At 44.0% G+C, this 22764-nt stretch overlaps 1 long non-coding RNA gene across 1 annotated transcript; it reads right to left on the bottom strand.

Annotated features, from left to right (window-relative positions):
- Positions 1–15066: 15066 nt before the first annotated feature.
- On the bottom strand, positions 15067–16939 carry LOC142852916 (uncharacterized). The gene is made up of 3 exons (XR_012911021.1): positions 16765–16939; positions 15282–15437; positions 15067–15199 (listed from the first exon to the last, which is right to left on the bottom strand). It is a non-coding gene; the product is annotated as an uncharacterized LOC142852916 (long non-coding RNA).
- Between the last annotated feature and the right edge of the window lie 5825 nt (positions 16940–22764).

Below are 22764 nucleotides of genomic sequence, written 5' to 3' on the forward strand. Positions count from 1 at the left end.
ATCTATACTACAACACCAGCAAGCCCATCTTGTTTCTTGTGTTTTGCCCTCTGTGTTGCTTGCTTGTATTTGTGCTTCCGAAATAAGCACTTCGAAACTGCATGCTGGCCTATGTGGCTTAGAGACCATGAGCGGTAACTTCAGTCTTGTATTAATCACTAGCCAATCTCTGCAGCCAGGGGCGTCATCGTCTGGAGGGTTGGCTTCTTCAGGGCTTTGCTAGGTTTCTGCAGGGCATGCAGTCACCAGAGTACCAGCCCTTTCTGGAGATTGAGTTTTTTTTTTTTTTTTTTTTTTTTTTTTTTTTTTTTTTTTTTTTTTTTTTTTTTTTAGTATTGTGCATTCTTCCCGCTGCCGCCAGGAGGTGCCCGAGTCTTCATTTGTTAAGAAAAGTGAAAATCAGGAAATAAAATACCAAAGGGAGTGGAAGTGGGAGGCACAGTGGTTAAAGGTGCCTGCTGCGAATCAGGAGACCCAACTTCCATCTCCTGGATGCACACAGTGGCCGGAGAGAACTGACTCCCTGAAGGTACTCCCAGATCGACACATGTGGACTGGAGCATGCGTTTACACTACAGGCATACACAAACATGATTAATTAATATTTAGTACACCAAAATTTGGGATGAGGAAGTGCTTCAGCGGATGAAATGCTTGCTGTTCAATAGCCAACGACGCAGTTTGGATCCCCAGCACCCACATAGATCCTAGGGGGCTGCATGTGGTAGCCTGCCTGTCGTCCCAGAGCCAGCGGCAGGGAGACCTCAGATTAGGACCATCAGCAAACTTTGGGTTCAAGTGAGAGATGTACTTCCATATACGAGGGGAAAACTGATCAAGGAAGACATGGGCAGGGCTCTCTGGCTTCCAAATGCACGCCCACACACACATGTGCCCCCGCACACACGTCAACATGCATGCACAAGCCACTCGACCTGGTGTGGTGGTAAAGGCCCACTAGTGGGTCACTGTGGAGGTTAAGGGCAGGCTGGGCATGTGATGAGTTCTGTGTACAAAGTGAGAAAAACAAGTCAGGAGTTGAGTGCTTGGCTCGGTGGCACAAAGTCCTGGGTTCCATCCCAGCACCACATAAACCAGGCGTGATGCCCTCCCAGCAGCGGAGGTTGGAGGATCAGGACATGGACTATGTTGTGTGACCAGCATCTGGGTCTAGTTTCAGAAAACCTTCATCTGCTTGGAACAACTAAATTCTCAGCAGCAAGCGCTGGTGACAAACAGACCTGCAGCGTGGCAGCAGGTCTGCCTTTTGATGGAGGTTTTGCATCCAATGGCTCTCATTGCACACAAGTCGTGTGCGTGTGCGTGCATGTGTGTGTGTGTGTGTGTGTGTGTGTGTGGCAGCTAACTAAATCACTCCTCAATTTGCTGTGTGCAGTTTTAGAAAACCATTCTTAATTATAAGAATGTAATTATAAGTAGGTGCGTGTGTGTGCATGAGGTGAATGCAGGAGCCTACAGAGGTCTGAGCTGGAGTTACAGAGGGACTACCTTACAGGGTGTTGGGAACCAAGCTAGAGTCCTCTGGAAAAGAAGTTTATCCTTTTAACTGCTGAGCCATCTCTCCAGCTTTTTCTACTTTTGAGACAGTCTCTCAAGTAGCCCAAGCTGGCCTAACTTGCTATGTAGAGGAGGATGGCCTTGAAGTCTGATCCTTCTGCCTCCACCTCCAGTGTGCTGGGATGACAGTCACGGGCCACCAACAAGGTTTATGTTGAGATAGAACCCAGGGCTTCATGCATGCTGGGCAAGCACTCTACCGACTGAGCCACAACCCAGCTCCTCTTCTACTTTTAAATTTTTTTTAAACAAGTATTTTATGTATGTGGGTGTTTTGCCTTTGTGTACATCTGTGCACCACATGCATGCAATGCCTTAGGAGGCCTGAAGAGGGCGTCAGAACCCCGGGACTAGAGTTACAGATGGTTGTGAGCTGCTAAGTAGGTGCTGGGAATCAAACCCAGGTTCTCTGGAAGAGTTACCAGTGCTCTTAACTGGTGAGCATCTTTCTGTTATGCCCAGAACATGGAGACCCCCAAAAGACCACCATGGAGAATGAGTCCTGTACGTAAAAGCAAAGAGCCTTTATTCTTATTCAAGTTCAAATTTGGACTCTCTGTGTGTCCAATGCATTGGCACAATTGGAGAGCCTCAAATCAGTTGGGGTGGAGGTTTTATAATAGTAGAGGTTGGGGTGACGGATTTCTAAGTTCGGGACCCCCGATTGGCTGACATTTGTCTTGGGGTGCCCTGGTGAAAGGGGATGGGTGTGTGCTGGGCTAAGGGACATCAGGTGATCCTATCTGTAATGGGTGAAATGTTAAAAATTTCCTTAGGAACATCAGATGACCCCCAGTCCAGAGCTATGGAGCCACATGGCCATGGTCCTCTTTTAAACTGTTTCTGTTATTTTGGCACAGTGAGATCTAATATGCCCCTTGTCTCACACCTAGCCATTCTCTGTATCTGGAGCTAGGTTCTAGGACCCCAGAGACAACAACACTCAGCCAATGCCCACACTTACAAGAAACAAAGTGATGCTTGCACATAACCTACAAATACCCTCCTGCCCGTCTCAATCATCTCCCAGCTGTTTATAATGCAATGCAGATGATCTGTAAATAGTCAGACTGTCTTCGTTAGGGAACAATAACAAGGAAACTTCGGTCCATGTTCAGGACGGATTTTTTTTTTCCTGTGTGTTAGGAATATTTCTTAGCACGAGCTCTCTGCCGATGCAAAATTCCCAATCAAGCCAAATCAAAACAAGCCAAATTAAGAAATATCCAGGTTTAATGGGAGTTCTGCGCTCTCGGGTGGCCCCCCGAAAGGGAACTGGGAAGCCTCGCACACGACCCCCCAGGAGGAAGAAAGGGAGACCACGTGTTCCTCTTTTGGGGGAATCACTTAAATACCCTGGGGAGTGGTGGGATTTGGAGTCCAGACCAGGCCTGGGGGCTGGGGTAGCTGTGAGGGGCAGGGGCCTAGGCTCCCAACTTGACACTGTGTGTTTTCTGTCCTTGGTTTATTGACTCAATCTGTGGAATGGGAATTTTTGAATACAGAAGGAAGGTCTTCTGTACTCTGTGTGTGTTATGTATGTATATATGTGTATATGTGTGTGGTATATATGTGTGTATGTTATGTATATATGTGTGTGTTATGTTCAGATCCACAGAGTTCCCCCCAAACCAACAAGGAGATGGAGTAGCATATGCAAAAGCAAAGAGCCTTTGTTCTTACCCAAGTTCGAACCTGGACTCTCCATGTGTACAGCGCATTGGAGTGACTGGAGAGCCCTGAGCACAGCTTTACTATCTCAGTAAATCCTCATTATTATAAACCTTGTTTTTAGGATATGACAGGAATTATCATATAGAAATATATTGTAACCCAGAGAATATCAGAGAGGAATGCCTCCTTGGTGGGGCCAGAGCATGTGGGTTCCCTTAATAAAGATGACACTGAGGTTTTTGTTTTGACCTCAACCAAAATGGTCATTATACGTGTGTTTGTACTTTTTTTTAGAGCAGCTATAACCTGGAGTTACAAATCTTAACGGATTTTAAAACAAGCACACATCCGCACACAGGCAGAAAGCAAGCATACCGTGGTCACCTTATTTACACATTTTCGTCCATACATAAAGAACAGACAAGACTTTTAACAGAAACAAAACTTTAACGAAAAGGATTAACACAACTCTTCCTGGCAAACCATGTTAGGTGAGCAACTTAAAAATCCTAAAGAAAGAAAGAAATCATAAGAACGAAAGGTGTTTTTTAGCATTAAGGCAGCTCTGCTGCTCAGAGCTGTGGCGGGAACCGAACAGGCAGGAACAAACACGGAGTGGCAGGAGCCATGTGGAGGAACAGTCTGTTGCAGTTTAAGCTGTGCGTCTTCCATGCTGTTAGGGGAGGCGGCAAACAGCCATGTGCTAGGCATGCATCCCAGTGTGGCTGGCAAGTACAGGCAAAATTAGAGTGAGCATCCAAGAGAGGACCACGTTAGGAAGCTGGAAGGGCGATTGGATGGAAGATTGAAAAGCAGACTGGCAGAGAAGCAAGGAGATTGCCTGCAGGCAAAAGCCAGAACAGAGAAAGGCTAGGGAAAGGCAGACAGCAGGAGAAGAGGGACAGAAAAGCAGTGCTCAGGAACCTGGCCAGGGTAGCTCAGCCCCAGTTTGGATAAATTGTATGGGGTGTTCTGTGAGAGCCGGAATTTAACGGAAACTTGACTTGACAGACTCCATCTTAAGTCAGCTGGTGACCGGGAGCAGAACTCAGTTCCAAGAATGTGTTGTGATAACAGTATCTGAACAGAAACCCTAGAAATGGCCAATTAAGGAGCAGGTCAATAAAATTTAACGAGGTTCAGATTTTTCTGCAGACACCCTGTAGTTCAGTTAATCTAAAAATTGGTGTCTATAAATGTAAAGTCCAGGAATCCTGTAGCTGCTCAGTCCACAAGGCTGGACGTCTCACCAGGTCTTCAGTAGATGCGGGAATCCTGAAGAAGTGGCTCTAAAATCTTCCTTTGTCTGTGCCCTTTTGTAGGCTTCCAGAGGAAGGTGTGGCCCAGATTAGATCAGGATTAAATATCTGGATTAAAAGAGTGTCTTCTTATCTAAAGCGTCTTCCCTCACATTTGTGCCTCCATTTTTAGGTTTTAGTTAATGCCACATGTAGTCTAGTTCAGAATCAAGAATAAACATCATAATTCAATAAGACAGTTCAACACCAGGAACATTATTACTGTTTTCCCAAAAGGGATTGCTAATGTGGAATCCAGGGACAATGGGGAGAGGAATCCAGCTCTTGGCCCAGTTGTGTTCCAGGAAATGACCCCTGAGCTCCTCAAGGAGAGGAGCTGGAGGCCCAGGCTTGACCTGTCCTGTTCTTCAAAGTCATCCTTGGACACACTGTGCAACCCTAGAAACACAGGAATTTTAAGGAAGGGGAAAACCACAAGTTACAGCTGCAGAGACTGAAAGTTCCAGTACAAGACAAGCTCCAGAAGGAAGAAGACAGGGAGGGGGCAGCTCAGTTCCACGGAGAGGAAACTATTCCCTCCTCCTAAATCCAGGGTTTGTATAGATTCTTCTGTTGTTGTCTTACATTTGGTCTAACTGATCATGTCACCTGATCTCTGCTCTAAAGCCTAGAACCTGATCTGCATCTGTCCCTGCACGCAGACAAGACTGTGACATCTGCAGGAAGATCAAAGGAGTGACACATAGAGAGAGGCTTACAGCTTAGCGCTAAGACATGCCAGTGCCCCTCCTGCTAACATAGCCAGGCAGACACTGGGACATAGGGTAAAAGGGACAACTGGAGCAGGAAACCGACCAATCACTGAGCACCCTGACTCTAAACCCAGAGTCAGAGAAAGAAACATGCCCTGGATTTGAGACCTGGGCCAGGGAGAGAAACATCTTTATCCCTGAACCCAGGAGAAAAGACATGTATCTTGGCTCTGAAACTAGTGTCAAAGAAACACACTTTGCCCGTAGAATCAGAGCCAGTGAAAGAAATATGCCTTGGTCCTAAGATAAGAATCAAAAAGTTAAAAAGTACCAGTAAGAGAAACACAGTTTGGCCATGAAGGCAGAGTCAGCTCTGTCCCTGCCCAACTGCCCAAATGAACCAACCAATCCCAGGCCAGGAAACCGACCAATCACTAAGCACCGTGACTCTAAACCCAGAGTCAAAGAAACACACCCTGTATTTGAGGCCTGAGCCAGGAGAGACAAATCTTTATCCCTGAACCCAGGAATAAAGATGTGTGCCTTGGCTCTGAAACTAGTGTCAGAGAAACACACTTTGTCCCGTATAATCAGAGCCAGTGAAAGAAATATGCCCCGGTCTTAAGATTAGAGTTAAAAAGCTAAAAAGGACCAGTGAAAGAAACACAGTTTGGCCATGAAGTCAGAGTCACTGCTGCCCCTGACCAGCTAAACTGACCACTGAACAGGGAAAAACTAACCAATCCCCCTTCTCCCTGGGAAAACTCCGCCCCTAAGAAGGCCTATATAAGCCTTTCCACCCCTTCAGTTGAGAGCAACAGTTAATCCCTCCCTGGCAGGGGCATCAACTCTCCTGGACTCCTCCATCCCAAATGAGTCTTGGGTGACGACCTTCATTCATCAGCACAGAGCAGAAGAACCTGGTTGGGACATCCCTTAGGGGACTGAGCTGAAAAACCTTGCCGACACGCTCCCTAGGGGGCCTCAGCAAAGCAGAGCAGAACAGAAGAACCTTGCTAGGATGCTTTTTAAAGGGACTGAGCAAGACCAATTGATGAAAAGTAACAACTTTTCGCTGGAGCAGAAAAGTAACAACTTTTCTCTGGAGCAGGAAGAGATTGCTACATTTCTGCAGGGGCTTCCCCTAGCAGAGAGTTAGCAGAAGGAACATCCTGGGATGGAGAAGAAGCAGACATCGCTGCTAGGATTCTTCATAAGGGAGCAGAGCAGAACTCAGAAGTAGCGGCTCTCAAGGAGAGGAGCAGGATCCCTATATCCTGCAGGGAGACCATCCCCCACCACACCCCAGCTTCAGGTAGCCTGGCTTCCTGATAGTCAGGGCACCTTTCCTCCAGTGCTGAGCTGTCCCATTGCAGCTCCAGCCTCCAGAGCTGTCCTGTTGCAGCTGTAGCTATCTTGGCTTCTGAAGAACATGAAGATACCGAGGGTATTATGCATAGCCCAAATGTAGACCATGAAGACACTTGCATAGTAATAAAAACCAGAACCATGACAAGAAGAAGAGATGACGCCTTAAAGGTGTGAGGAGTCAAATCCATGTCTCTGCTGCTGTTTTTTCTGTTGCCTTCTCACCTCAAATGAAGAAGCCCCAACCCCCAGGTGAGGGACAGGGAGAGGGGGGAAATGGAGTCCCAGTGAGACCGGGTAGACAAGCCCAGTGCCTTCTTATGTATTTCATATTTGCTTTAGCCACGGATACGCGGCACCATTTGGAGGACACGAACCCTAATGTCTGTGACCCTAGAAGGAGCTTTCCCATTCTGCCCCTTTATATGGATTCTGGGGAAGTTGAGCCTGAAGCAGACAAGCAGAGGATGCGACCAGGGGCAGTGGAGGGAAGGAGAGGGGTTTGGGCTTGGGGAAGGGAGATCAGGTTAGGCAAGAGGAATCACGTAGAGCGCTGTGGGACAACAGGCTAGCCCAGTGGTGAGTCCTGCCTATGTCAGAGTCACTAACAGAGTCCTTTGCTTGTGTCTCCTTTCAAGGTCTGAAGAACAGGCCTGGGGCCATGGTTATTAAACCATGGGTCTCGTTCGGCCTGGTGTGGCCTACCAGCCACAAGAGGGGGCCAGGCCAGAACATTTTAGAGCTATGAACCTGAACTCATCACTCCCTGTGTCATGCCCTGTGACCCATGAGGACAAGCTCTGTACTCCTCCTCTCCCTGCAGTGGGAGCTGTTAGTTCCCGCAAGGTAAGCTGATACTTGTCCCAGCACTATGGCTGGACAGAAAAGTCGGACACATGGCCACCCCATTTTAAAGAAGCCTTCCAACTTCTGCAATCCACGTTATGCAGCTTCATGTTCCACACAACATGGGGTCTTCACCAAGTCGTCCCCTAATTTGGAAGATCATTATCGATGAACAAGTGTTCTCTTCTCTTGCAGAATGTTCCTTTTTCAGTGCAAACTAGGAGTATTGCAGTACATGGTGGTCAGAATAATCACCACTGTGACGGCGTTGTGAGTGTGGCCTTTCTGGAGCTGGGTTTATTTTATCTTCCTAGGCTTTGGTTTTCTTAAACTCTTAGGGTTTCATATATTCACACAGTAGGTAACAACTTCAGCTGAGTGCTCTTGCATTTCTCAGGAGGATGGACATTTGAAGATAAAAAAAAATCAGTGCATGATGTAATGCTCTGGACTGAAAATGTAAATATAAAAATCAGATTAATTTAATTTAATCATAATCATGTGCCATTAAGTTTACATAATTATACTTCAATTACATGTCTTTTAATAAATCTAGTACTGTTTTCTTTTTTTTTTTTTTTTTTAAATTTATTTTTACTGTTTTTATTTTTATTTATTTTTTTTATTTATTTATTAAGGATTTCTGCCTCCTCCCCGCAACCGCCTCCCATTTCCCTCCCCCTCCCCCGATCAAGTCACCCTCCCTAATCTGCTCGAAGAGCAATCCGGGTTCCCTGACCTGTGGGAAGCCCAAGGACTGCCCACCTCTATCCAGGTCTCCTAAGGTGAGCATCCAAACTGCCTAGGCTCCCCCAAAGCCAGTACGTGCAGTAGGATCAAAAACCCTCTGCGATTGTTCTTGAGTTCTCAGTATTCCTCATTGTCCTCTATATTCAGCCAGTCCGGATTTATCCCATGCTTTTTCAGACCCAGGCCAGCTGGCCTTGGTGAGTTCCCGATAGAACATCCCCATTGACAAACACATAGGCATCCTCATAAATATTAACCTTCATCAGGCGATGAAAGGAGACAGAGACAGAGGAGCACGGGACAGAAATCTCAAGGTCCAAATCAGGAGCAGAAGGAGACGGAGCACGAGCAAGGAACCAAGGAACTCAGGACCGCGAGGGGTGCACCCACACACTGAGACAATGGGGATGTTCTAGTACTGTTTTCTGAAACTCTTACATATCTTATTTTTTTACTCTTTTTTGTTTTGTTTTGTTTCTTTTTTCCTTATTGAGACATGGTTTCTTTATGTGTTCCTGGCTGTCTTGGAACTCCCTCCATAGACCAGGCTGACCTTGAACTCAGAACAGCCTGCCTGTGCCTTCTGAGTGCTGGGACTAGAAACATGCACCACCACTTGGCTGTGTCTTATTCTTTAAACATAAATTCTTAATGCTTTAGCAAAAATTTCTTGATTAGAAGTCCAAAATTTTTGAGCCAGACTTAATGGTGTACCCAGCACTCAGGAGGCAGAGGTGGCAGGACTTAATAAGTTCCAGTCCAAAATGAACTGTCTAGTCCAAAATGAAAACAAATCACTGGTCAAAGAAAGAGAAAATGGAAGGACACACTGTGAATCCAAATAAATCTTATCACAATGCCCACACTACCCATAGGAATATATAGATTCAGTACAACTGGCAGCAGAATCTTAGTGACATTAGTCAGGTGAACAATCCTAAAACTCATGTAGAAATATTTTTTTTTTTAAAAATGGCCAAACCACTTCTGAGGAAAGTTGGACACGTGGTCCATCCTGATTTGAAATACAAGCTGTGTGCCATGATTCATGTCCCTGTCATCCCAGCATATGAGGCTAAGGCAGAAGGGTCATTTGAACCCATGTTTAAGATTAGCTTGAGCAACATAGTAAGAAACACACACATACAACATACCATATGCCTAAGAAAGAGTTGTTAAGAGAACTCAGTGGTCAAGAGCGGTGCCTGGAGAGTTGGCTCAGGGGTTAAGAACACTCTTTGCTCTCCCAGAGGACCCAGGATTGATTTCCAGTACCAACATGGTAGCTCACAACCATCTGTAACTGTAGTTCTGAAAAGTTTAGTGTCTTGTTCTAACCTACTCAGGCACCAGCCATGCCCACTGGTACACAGATATACATATAGGCAAAATGGCCAAACACAAATGGAAGTGTTTTAAGGAAAAAAGTGTGAAACTAAGAAAAACCAGACAATTGGAACAAAATGGAAAGTTCAGGATAGTTGCTGACAAGAGCACCAGATAGGTATACTAAGAAAAAAACAGCTTCCATCCAGGGGATTGTCCCAGGAAGTCTGGATTCCATACACCAAAGGATAAAACTGGACCCTCTCTGCAGACCAAAATCAACTCACTGTGTAAGACACAGATATAACTGAGACTTTCAGAATATCACACCATCAGAAGGTACCGTGCAAGCTTCCAAAGTCCTACACAGCTATGACAACCCCAACAACAACCCCATGTCATGATAACCCTAGGGGTGCAACAGTGGCATGTGTACTCTATTTGGACCTAAGATCTGCTCAACAAGAGGGAAAACATGCCTGGTACTGGAAACCTAGTTAACTGCTCAGTGCTAATAATTATTGGAGGAGAATCTACAACCACTAATTTATGACACCAGCCTAATCCCTAACCAAAATCTATAAACATCTGTCCTTATACCTACAGATAAGTATAGTTTTTACCCCTCATCAAGGGAATTTATCTACAACAGACCATTACAGAAAAACATAACCAAACATGCAGAGTTGTGGGGCCCAGTCCCAATGGTTAAATCTACAAAACATTCCTACACCTAAGGTTGAGGGGACATTGTGGAAGAAGTGGAGGAAGCGTAAGATCCAGAGGATCAGGGACTTTGCTGTGAGATTGTGGCTCCAAGTAATGATACACTCACAAAGTATCACCAACATGGCTACCCAAATGTGAGCTGAACAAGGACAAGACCAAGGGACAAACCAAACTGGACAGGGAAAATCCCACAAGGCCTCAACCCTACACAAAACTATAGGCAACTGGGGAAAACTGGAAGTAGGAGAGGTGTTTTTTTTTTCATAAAATGTACAATAATAATTGGTTGTCTAGTATCAAATGGTTACCTCCTAAAAACAAATGCAAGTAGATTATACAGACTGATCAGTTTATATTTAGGAATATATATGGTATGCATATATGCATACAATAACAATGAGAAAAGAGGTCATGAATTTGAAGGCAAGCAGGAAGGGATATATGGGAGAGTTTGTGGGGGAAAAAGGAAATGGAGAAATGTTATTATATTCTCAAAAAAATTAAAATATCATACCATAAATTTATTCCACAAAAGCAAACCAAATGAGTACACAGCTATTTCCACTTTAAAAAAACACAATAATCGTATATGTATGTCTTTGCATGTGGATGTGTGCATGTGTGTGCGGGGAATCACAGAGACCAGCAGAGGGCACCGGATCCCTTGCGGGTAGAGTTACTGCCATGAACCATCTGAAGTGGGTGCTGGGAATTGAACTCTGGTGCGCTTGGCTGCTGGGTCATCTCTCCAGCCCCAGCTCATGCTTGTTTGGACATACTAGACATACCAAAGTACTTTTCTGCCTTAATGCCATAGGTACACACAATTCTTAATTTCATTTCCTCAGTTTGACTTCTGATTGTAATGCCTTTCTTTCTAGTCCTTCCTTTAGTAGAACTGAAAGATCATTGGAGACCGTCTGCATGAGACAGTTCTTCCAGACGCCTGCCATAACCTGGGCCTGGAGGATTTCACTGCACTACAGCTGGGGATGTTTTAAATGAATTACAGCTGGAACGGCTGTGAACTCCTGGAGTGTGGATGTGAAATGCCCTTCAAAGGGTGATCTGTGGGAGGACTTGATCTCACAATGGCACTACTGAGAGGTGGCGACATCTCCAAGAGGTGGGGGTCTTTATTTATGTCACTGGGGTCACATCCTGAAGAGGGTGTGAGATCTTGGCTCTTTTCTCACTTTGATACAGGTAAGGAGGCAGTAGCTCTGCCCCATGGGTCACCACAGGCCCAAAGCAACAAAACTGGGCAACCCCAGACACTCAGCACTCCAAGTAAAATAAACCTTCTCAGCCAGACATGGGGGTGCACACCTTTACCACCTTTAATCCCAGCACTCTGGAGGCAGAGGCAAGCAGATCTCTGTGAGTTTGAGGTAAGTCTGGTTTATAGAGTGAGTTACAGGACTGGTTCCAAAGCTACACAAACCCTGTCTCAAAAACAAACAAACCTTCTCTCTAAACTGGTGTCTCAGGAATTCGCTACAACAGTGCAGAGCTGGCAGAAAAAACCCTTCATGTTTTTCAATGATTTACAACGGTAACACAGAACAGTTTGACTGCGGCTGGCATTAGACTATGATAGTCCTTAAATGAGCAAAAGTACTTTTAAGGGAGCCCTGGATTGTTTAGGCATAGGAAGAAAGGTGTGAGGGTAGAAGTGTGCAGATGGTCAGCACGGTTTAAGCTGCCCTGGTTTCACAGGGAGAAATGAACGAGGACTGTACATACCGAGTCTTCGCTGGACAGGTTTGGGTTCATGGGGACGTAGTTCTCCTCACTGTCGTGAGAGTCGCTGCTGGACGTCGTGCTGTGCACAGAATCCGGCCGAGGGGACAAGGGGAATCTAGAGGAGCTAAGGAAAGATCACCATGAACATGAGGAAGAGCTGTCCAATCACTCCAGTATAAACCTAAGCGATACCTATAATCCCAACACTTGGGAGGCTGTGGCAGGAGGATTACCTAGTTTAAAGTCAGCCATGGCTGCATAACAAGATCATGTCTTGACACAACAGAACAGGGAAAAGGGGAGGAGAACAGGAGAAAGAGAAGATAGAAAGAACAAAAATAGCCACTGAAACCAGGTACTGTACAAAGTATATAACCATGTTTCCTGCCTCTGTGCTTACACTCCATCAGGGTAAACACTTACAACGCTAGAATGCTCAAATGACAAAAGATGGAATGAACACACAAAGTACCCAGTCCAGCCTCAGTCTAGATGGTCAATAAAGAAGGTGGTAGATACAAGTCTTAGGCCATGTAAAAAGAAATCAGAAATTCTAAATACAATAAAAACAATGATGAAAGAATAAGTGGAATTAGTCAAACGTTTCCAGAAAATTTATGTAAAAGTAAAATTAAAGCTGGAGTGTTCTGAAAAGATTGGGATGTAGGGAGAGGTGAGCAGGGTGTAAGTTTATCTGCTGGGGAACTTTTTTCATATTTATAGGTATGCTTGTCACAAATGGCTGCAAGGACAAAATGTTAGGGATGTTGTTAAATTATATACAGCACACAGCACAGCCTTCTCTTCTCCTAACCCTTATATATTATCCAAACCAAAATGTCAACAGATGTTGAAAAGCCCTAATGTTATGTCATGAAGGGATTTGTAGGTTATGGTCACAATGTCTTGTTTGGTCCTGATAGCCGAAAGCGCCCTTACCTGTGGATTAAGAGATTCCTTTCTTCTACATTACATTAAAAGTAGACTCTAACACTAAAACCATCACACGCCATCTCCCTAATGTCATTTCAAACAGTAAATTTTAAATTCAAACAATTCTGTATTATACTCCTGTAAGCAGTAAAATAAGTGATTTACATATTTTTTTCACCATTGAAAAATATGCTCTAACCATACATACCATATGAAGCCTCTCAACAAGCTTTTGATCCCCAAGGCAATTATTTGTATCGAACCAGGAATCAAAGTTCTAGATCAACAAACAAAAAACATCTTAAGGTCACAAACAGTATTAACCACAAATGCCCTATAAGCAACAGATGTAAAATGATTTCTAGAATTAGTGCAGTATGTGAGTTTTGACACACACACACACACACACAAATAATTTAGTTCAAGCCATTGTTTTCCAAGTATCAACAGATGTAAAATGATTTCTAGAATTAGTGCAGTATGTGAGTTTTGACACACACACACACACACACACACATAATTTAGTTCAAGCCATTGTTTTCCAAGTATCATGTTTATTACTAGCACCAGGACAAGGGGCCGAATCCTATTGTTTCTTAAGCAATTTTCCACAAATACAGACTGACTGACAATGCAGAGTCTGAAAGCTACTTTACAGAAATAATTAATACACAACTCAAGGTTTCTGAGAAATGGCCATCTTATTGATTAATCAAAGTGAAACTGACATTAAAAGCATTTCATTACTATTTAGATAAGATCTGAATAAGGACAATTTCCTTATCAAATATCTTGAAAATGTCTATTATAATTTGCCATGTTAAGCAAACATCTTATAATCTCTGTTATAACTGAAGGCTTTAGCAGAAATAAATGTTAGCCTAGCAAGAAAAACAAATTATCTTAAAATTGTCTCAGAAACATCAAAATATTTGTAATTAAAACCTTCAAATCTGAGCAGGGCAGTGGTGGCACATGCCTTTAATCAGAGCATTTGGGAGGCAGAGGCAGGATGATCTCTGTGAATCTGAGGCCAGCCTGGTCTATAGAGAAAGTTCCAGGACATGCTTCAAAGCTACACAGAGAAACCCTGTCTCGAAAAATCAAATTTCTGTTTTTAAAATAACCCTTAATATAAATCAAAATTAAAACCTTTATATAACTTATTTATATAAATGTATTAACATGGATGTCTACAAAGCTCTCCCCACCCATTCCAGACATAGGAACAATCGTTCAGAATTGAACACTGGTTTAACAACTGTAATTACTAACAGCACAGACTGCTGATACATAACTTATTTTCCCTAGTACAATGAACAGTTAGCCACTTCTACCATCATTTTATTATGGAAATAACTGATAGACATAAAGACTAAGTTATTGTACCACAACGAAAAACATGAGTGACGCTTACTCTCCACCGGCAACTCACAGTCTAGCCCAGCAATGGGCCTCCCAGACGACTACAGGGGACTATCGCGAGTAAGTCAATTAGTGTAGGAAGCTCTATCCAACCATGTGACCATTGCTGGGCTGGGGATCTTGGACTGTTCAGAATGGAGAAGAGGAGCAGAATACTAGGATACACTTATCACTCTGTTTTCTGAATGTGAATGATGTATCATCAGCTACTGCCAGCACCCTCAACCTTAACAGTATGGATCCTGAACTGTGGGCCAGAATAAACCCTTCCTCCCTTGTCTCTGTCAGAGTATTTTATCACAGCAACTGGAAGAGAAACTATGACAGAGGGTTAAATGATCCCTTCACATCTGAAGGACATTTCTGAATGATGAAACACAATGTGTGGGATATACAAAGCTACTTGGGAATGCTTTTAAAACAAGCAGTTAACCTAAAAACTCTGAGGTAAAATTAAGCAGCCTCGATTGCCAAACAGGAGTAAGAATATGCCATTCCAATTGTAGAAACTGATGGGAAATGAGATTAAAGTCAAGGCTCAAAAGTGAATTCTCAATACATGACCAACTTAGTAGGTTAGTAACAGGCCAGTGTAAAAAAATTAATGACCACCTCAAACAGTGCTATTATTAAATTATAAGGCATTAACCAAAATATTATTAACCACAAAGAGATGCTTACATCAGCTGAATTAAACACGTCTGGTAAGAGAAAATTTAGAAGTGACCAGAGCTCGTGCAGGTTGTTCTGAAGAGGCGTCCCAGTTAGCAACAGTCGATTTGTAGTCTTGAATTCCCTCACTATTTCTGACAACTGAAAGAATCAAAGCCCATTGTTAGAACATTCTGAATCAAACCCTTAGACACAAAAATGTTCAGATTAAGTATCAAAGTACCTTAGATTTTTCATTTTTTATCCTGTGAGCTTCGTCTATAACTAAGTATCTCCAGTTAAACTTTTTGAACACAGACTTCTCTTTAATGAGCATTTCATAAGATGTGACACACACATCCCACTCTCCTGGTAATAAAACATCCCTGACAAATGCAGCCTGTAAAGCAACAGAAAAACTTACATCACTCAATGCAATTATACATTAAACTTACCAACAAGTAATTTAATACAGAAAAAGGAGTGAGATTATTAAACAGTATACTATTATTAAATAAGTACCTAAAGCCAGCTCTCCTACCACTAGAATTACTTCATCAATCACTTTAACGTTAGTTTTAACTTAATTTCACAAAGCTGAAGTGAATCGCAAAACTCAGAAGCCTAACTCTTTAAAATGTCTTTCCACAATTCGCGAGGTTTCTATATTCCTAGGAAACAGGATTTGTAACAAAAAGACTGACAGTTGTTAGTAAAGTTTCATTCCTTTGATTTGTACATGTATTAACACATTATTCTCGTTTTATAGATATAGATATGAAAGTAAAAAATCAAAGAAGTAATCGAGTCCCCCCAAACAAAAAACAACTTAGTAAGAAGAGTCAGCTCAGTGGTTAAGAGCACTTGCTGTTCTTAGAGAGGACCCAGGTTCACAACCCAGCACCCACATGGTGGCTCAGAACCATTCATATCTCTAGTTTCAGGGACGTGATTCTCATTTCTGACCTCAGAAGCATGCACCTGGTATAGAGATATACACCCAGGCAAAGCACTCGTAAATATAATCTTAAAAAATTAACCTATCTAGTTAAGCACAAAATCATTTAATACAATCATTTAAACCAATGAATGCAATCCATTATCTCTAATTTCCAAATTTATGTTCTCTCCTTCTTTTTTTTTTGCTTGTTTTATGAGATAGGGTTTCTCTGTGTAGCCCTAGCTGTCCTAGAACTCACTCTGTAATCCAGGCTGACCCCCACGTGTTGGGATTAAAGGTGTGCACCGCACCACCCAGCAAAGTTCTTTATTCTTAATAGTGTCCTTATTTCCACATGACTTTGTCCCAAAAGGGTATGGCTATGAAATCAATATTTTAACTCATATTTGTATCATAACATCTCATACTACTAGAATTGATTCCACTTGAATTTAACAATTACTATTCTATAACTATTACCACTGTACCCTAATCTAGAAATCTGGTCCCTCAAATTTTTAATCTTGACACATTCAAAACCTTTTTAAACATGCTAATACTTCCAAATAGACACCCTTTGACTTTATAAAATCACTTCCGAAGGGAGAAACAAACTGAAAATAAATTACATTCTTAGAGCTTTCTATAGTCTTTAAAGCCTTCCCATAAAATTCTTAACCACAAAAGCAGTATTACAGCTAGAAATCACTAATAGTTTGTGAAGACCCTTTCCCTTTCTTTATTATCCCTTCTCCGGCTATTTCATCTTTATGGTATAAAAACTTACTCGTTGCTCTTTATCTCCTATCAAGCAAACAGATCTAAGTGTTGGCACCCATCTATTGAATTCACTCATCCAGTTGTGCAATGTAGACTTGGGAACCAAAACCATATGAGGACCAGGAATATTTCTATAGTGTTTCATGTACCCAAGGAGAGAAATTGTTTGAAGTGTCTTTCCCAAACCCTGAGAAAATTCATAATTAAACATTAAATCAATGAATCACATCAATTAAATTAACCATTAAACAATGCTTTCCATATTACAGCCACCCCCATCATGCACAGAACATTGAAAAGAAATGTTACATCTGGGACAACATGACAAGAGCTTAATGTGCACGACAGTTAACAGAGTTAGGTCACGTAAGTCGGTAAAAGACGGTATCAACATCACCCCTCCAAGGCTCTGAAAATGAGATATTCCCAAACTATCAGAGGCAGAACTGAGTATCTCTTTTGACTCCTTACTTTCTCCAACCAATTGTTTAAGCAATTGAGAACGGTAAAAATATTCACTATGTAACTAGTAAGTAGTGAACAGAAGATACGTTTTATGAAATAGAGTTCTGTTAACTGTTCATAAAACTCAAGAGAAACAGCCAAATTACTTCACTACAAAACTAAAGATTTGCCCTTATGGCTTATATAGAAAGTATAGAAATAACACCTATAGGTGAAATGTGACTCCAAGTTACAACAGAATCTGCAAAGCTATGGTGAACTAAGAGCATCTCCCTGGGAGAACTGCACCTGTAAATATAATCTCCTTCAGTGTCATTGGTGCCCAGACTCTGAGTAGAAATCCAAGAATCCAGCTAAACAGTCCCAGAAATTCAAAAGACCGTTTAAAATCTTAAGGGGCATCAAATACAAAATTTTGCTTGCTTTTGTGGAGACAGGGTTTCTCTGTGTATCCCTGGCTGTTCTGGAACTCACAGTGTAGACCAAGTGCCTCGGAAGTGGTGGGATAAAAGGCTTATGCCACCAACGACCAGAATAAAATCCATTTTAAAATGATTCATTCACTTCAAATTGGGGCATTACACTAACACCTCCCCTCTCCACTAAAAGTTACTTCCAGGACTAACAACACATTATTTCACCCAAGCGAATCAGACTGCACCGTCATTTCCTTACGGTGTAAATGGTGCCCTAGGGTTCATCTTCACAGTGTTATTTCCAATCTAAGGACTGAAACTCTCAGAAGCCTTGGGCCTGGAACTACCGATCACCTCAAAACAAGTCCAAGGCCAAGAATAAAAATCGGAAGTAATAACTTTGTTCCCAGGCAACTCAAAGCCTGGGAGCATATCCAAAAGACCTGCCTGGCAGCGCCACCATTTTTCCACGCTCTCTCCCCCACTTCATATTGTCATCATCATCTGGCGCACTCGAACCCCAGAAGGTCTGAATGGACCTTAGTAGGAGATAATGCGCTGGGCCAGCAGCCCAGCGCCCTCCCGCGACGTTCCCATTCATTCATCTCTCCATCCACAAACCCCTAATTAGATGGGGATCCAGGCGGGGCCAGCGGGGCCACGGAGGGCTGAGAGAAGGGGGAAGGAAAGCGAAAGGTCCTCGGAGGCCTATGGTGCCTTCTTCACTCCAGAGTAGACTCTTCTCCAACCGCTGCTCCCAACAGTCGTGAGAACGCTCGTTTCCCCCTAGGAATGTCTGTGCTGCGTGTCTCGGGCTGCTGCGGCGGGTCAGGAACTCATTCACTCCTCTGATGGATCTTCTGGTACAGGATCAGATCCCCTTGCTGGCCAGGGACCTCTCAGACAAAAGGCCCGCCCAGTTGCACTCACCACCCGGTCCCAGCACCCAAACAGGCTGAGCTGGTTGGGGGATCTTATGGCCCCAAAGAGGGGAGGAAGAAGGGAGGGGTTTCCTGGGTGCAAGCTGGGATGGGATAGGAAGAGAGAGGCAGTAGCGGGGGAGAGTAACCCCTGCAGGAAGACCAGGAAGTATAGGGGGTTGAGGAATGTCTGTGCCTTGTCTACTTTTTTTTTTTTTTTTGGTTTTTGGTTTTTTGAGGCAGAGTTTCTCTGTAGCTTTGGAGCCTGTCCTGGAACTAGCTCTTGTAGACCAGGCTGGCCTTGAACTCACAGAGATCCACCTGCTTCTGCCTCCCTAGTGCTGGGATTAAAGGCGTGTGCCACCACCACCAGGCCTAAAGTCCTTTTACTTTAACACACAGTTCAACACATGGTTAAACACATGGTTCACACGGGCCATTGTGGTAACACAGGCAACAGACATTAACACAGACCCCAGCTGCATGAAAGCCACAAACCCAGACGTGGTCAGTAGCAGCAGCTTGGGTCCAGTTGTTACCATGGCCGAGGTTGGCATTGCAGGCCTCTTATCAGAATGAGCCCAGCCATGACAAACTCCATAGAGGCCTGAGTTTCAGATTACCTTGTTCCAGGAAAGACCAGAAACTGAGACTACTCTGGCACCAACCAGGAATGGACCATCCAAGGGGAAAGTACCTAAAGGAAATCCTAACATTTCACCCATTATAGATAGGATCACTTGATGTCCCTTAGTCCAACACACACCCATCCCCTTTTACCAGGGCACTTCTAGACAAGTGTCAGCCAATCAGGGGTCCTGAACCTTTGAAATCCCTCACCCCAACCTCTGCTATTATATATATATATATATATATATATATATACCGCCCCAACTGAGCTTGAGGCTCTCTGATCACGCCAATGCACTGGACACACAGAGAGTTCAAATTCGAACTTGAATAAAGGCTCATTGCTTTTACATACAGGGTTCAGTCTCTGTGGTGGTCTTTTGAGGGTCCCCATAATGTAGGTATAACAGTCCCCGGACTCCAACATGGCCCCAGGTAGCAGCCCAGATCCCAGGTAGCCACACAACCTTCAATGGTAACAGGAACCACAGTAGGGCCACGAACCAAGACGTGAACCCTGGCCACAGCTTGGGCCCAGACAGCCCTATGGTCCTGAGTGGCAGTGCAGCCCCCCCATCTGTAGGGCCCCTGTGGCAGCCTGACCCTCAGGTACCAATGCGGCCCAAAGTGTTGACCCAGACCCCTGGCATCTTCACAGGGTTTGGTGGCAACAAGTTAGAGAAATCATCTCGGACCCTGGATATGGTAGGGCCACAGACATAGCCATCGGCAGCAACTCAGGACCAGATGACATCAGGTAGGAAGCTCAGGCCACCCACATCCCATATGGCCCTGGTTGCAGCATGACCTTTGGTCACCACCATGGCCTCAGATGTCTGCCTAGACCCTGGGCATTTGCAGTGCTCTCAGTGGTAACAGAAGCCATGGACATCAATGCAAGCCCTGGCTGCAGTCGGACCATGGACCCAAACATGGGTCTTCAGCAGTAGCTAGGGACCCAGATGACACCACAGGTCCAGCAACACAGGCTACTCAGATCGGCATGACCCCAGCAGCTACACATTCCTGGGACCCCAACATGGCCCCAGGTGGTGGCCCAGACCCTCAGTGGCAACAGGCACAGTGGATATCAACATGTACCCTGGCTGCGGTAAGTGTGAACCTAGACATGACCCTCATCTGCAGCTCAGGCCCGGAAGCCTCCATGGTCCCTGGTAGTTCAGGGTAGGCCCTGCAGTGGCATGGCTCTTGGGTATCAATGTGACACCCCAGACTCCAGGTATCCTTTCTTCCTTCAGTTATAACCACAGACATGAACACAGACCACAACTGTAGCAGGGCCATTGACCAAGACATGGTCCTTGGCAGAAGCCCAGACCCAGACGTCAACATGGTCCAAGGGGCAAGCAGGTTACCCACATCAACTTGTTCCTTACTGCCTTTGCCTCTTCAGATCTGCCTCTCTCCACAGGACATGAGCCATTCTGCCTCTGTCTCTTTTCCATACACCAATATATATTGGCTCACCATAATGGTGCCTGACTGCCAGTGGTTCCTCCTCCTGACCCAGGGCAAGTGACCCTGGGCAGGCATGTGGGTGTTCTTTATTCACTGGTCCCTAATCCTGCATTTTTTTTTAAAAAAATAAATGTGTTTTAGTAGTGAAAAATCTACTTTTTCTACTTTTATGGAGGTATGATTGGCAGATGAACTAGGGGTTTACCTGAGTGGTAGAGCACTCTTGCTGAGCATAGTCAATCCCCAGCACAGAAAGAAGGAAAATGTGTTTATTCAAGGTATATAACGTGATGTTTAGAAATACAGATATATTGTGAAATGATTACTATAACCCTTTCACCATTATCTCTTATATTTACTCTCTCTCTCTCTCTCTCTCTCTCTCTCTCTCTCTCTCTCTCTCTCTCTCCCCTCTCTCTCTCTGTGTGTGTATGAGAGAGAGAGGGAGAGATTTAAGGTCTAGTGAGGATGTAGTGCAGTGGTGCATAACTTTCCTGGCCTGCAGAAGGCCCTGGGTGAGATAATACACCAATGCAAAAATAAATCGAGGGGTAGGGATCCGGCTCGGTTGGTAGAAGTGTTGGCCTAGTGTGCAGAGGCCCTGGGTTAAGTTCCTAGAATGGTGGCACACACCTATAATGCCAATACTTAGGAGGTAGAACTGGGACAATCAGAAGTTCAAGGACGTTCTTAATTACATATCTCATTCAAGAGAAGCCTAGGCTACATAAGACCATGCCTCAAAAATAAATAAATAAATAATAGTAATAAAAGATAAGCAATGTTTCTTTTACTGAAAATAGATTTTTTCGCCGGGCGGTGGTGGCGCACGCCTTTAATCCCAGCACTCGGGAGGCAGAGGCAGGCGGATCTCTGGGAGTTCGGAGCCAGCCTGGTCTACAAGAGCTAGTTCCAGGACAGGAACCAAAAGCTACAGAGAAACCCTGTCTCGAAAATTCAAAAAAAAAAAAAAAGAAAATAGATTTTTTTCATATAATATATTTTAATTATTGTTTCCTCTCCCTGACTTTTATCAATTCTTCCCCTTCTCCTATCCCATCTGACCCACACCTTTTCTGTCTCTCAGTAGAAAACACACAGGCCTAGCAAGCACAAGGCCCTGGGTTCGGTCCTCAGCTCTTGGAAAAGACAAAAATGAATCATAATATAATTATCTATGTTTTCCAATGGTCCCCCGCCCCAAAGGGGTCTCAATACACAGGCTGAAAACCGCTGGTTTAGAAGGCCTTGTCTCTTGCTGTCCTCTATCCCCTTTGGATCTTACACACTTTCCACCTCCTCTTTGGAGTTCCCTGAGCCCTGAGGGGAGAGATTTGACGGAGACGTCCCTTTTATGGCTGTACTTAGGGAGTTTTCCAAAGTCTCTCATGCTTTGCACTTGTCCAGTTGCAGTCTCTGTATTTGTTCCTATCTGCTGCAAGAGGAGACTTCTCTGACAACGACAGAGTAAGGCACTGATCTATGAATATCAGAATGCCTTTAGGAGTCATTTTATTGCTACGTTCCTTTAGCAGACAGTAGTATTTGGTTTTCCCATAGGTCCATGGACTATCTATCTAGTCTCAGGTTCTTGGCCACCCAAGGAGTGCCAGTGGAGTGCACCTTAAATCAGATCTTGGTTGGTTCCTCCCACAAGCTTTGGGCCACTATTGTACCAGCACATGTTGAAGGCGGGACAACATTGTAGGTCAAAGGGTATAATAGCTGCGTTGTTATTTACCTTTCTCTTCTATTAGCTTGCACAGTATCGTTAACGCTGCCTGGGAGAACCAGCTTCCAGGCTGCAGAAAGGCTCAAAGGGAAAGTCCACAGTATGGTTCAAACTAAGACATTTTATCTGAGGGGGTTAAGGGGGAAAAAACCCACTCGTACATTTTCCTGAGGGATTTCTTCTTGATTCTCTCATGTTTTTCTCGTGATGTTCTCTATTCTCTCATTCTGACTCTATCTTTCCTCTTATGTTTCCCTTTGAATTCTCTCATACCTGATGTTATCCTTCTAGCCCATTGTAACTCCTTCTCTCATGGTGTTCTCATCTTTCTTTGTTCTTCACAGTGTAAATACCCACAAAATCTT

This window comes from Microtus pennsylvanicus, chromosome 6, assembly GCF_037038515.1.
Source record: "Microtus pennsylvanicus isolate mMicPen1 chromosome 6, mMicPen1.hap1, whole genome shotgun sequence".
Classification (NCBI taxonomy): domain Eukaryota; kingdom Metazoa; phylum Chordata; class Mammalia; order Rodentia; family Cricetidae; genus Microtus; species Microtus pennsylvanicus.